At 71.1% G+C, this 246-nt stretch overlaps 1 protein-coding gene across 1 annotated transcript in view; it reads right to left on the bottom strand.

Moving 5' to 3' along the window:
* LOC104405992 (1-phosphatidylinositol 4,5-bisphosphate phosphodiesterase gamma-1-like) overlaps positions 1–246 on the bottom strand; it is a gene marked incomplete at its 5' end in the record, with an annotated part of 18,182 nt that overhangs the window by 3,856 nt on the left and 14,080 nt on the right. The gene's annotated exons all lie outside the window — the stretch shown is intronic.

Below are 246 nucleotides of genomic sequence, written 5' to 3'. Positions count from 1 at the left end.
CCCATGGGAGCAGCCAGGGATGCTCCTGCTGCTCCTCTCCCGGCACCCGGGAGCAGCACCCACGGTCCCCCCTCCCAGCGGGGGCTCCCCAAGCCTGGGGCTCAGGGGCTGGTGAGGGGCAGCTACGGAGGCCAGGGACCGGGAACACCATCGGATCACCCCGAGCTCGGCACAACCCGTGGATCCACGCTGGGAGGAGGAACTGACCTCAATGGAGCTGGAGAGTGGCTCCACCCCCCGCCCCCG

The sequence above is a fragment of the Nestor notabilis genome, unplaced genomic scaffold (genome assembly GCF_000696875.1).
Source record: "Nestor notabilis isolate BGI_N333 unplaced genomic scaffold, ASM69687v1 scaffold19735, whole genome shotgun sequence".
Lineage (NCBI taxonomy): Eukaryota > Metazoa > Chordata > Aves > Psittaciformes > Psittacidae > Nestor > Nestor notabilis.
This window is presented reverse-complemented; position numbering and strand designations above follow the sequence as displayed.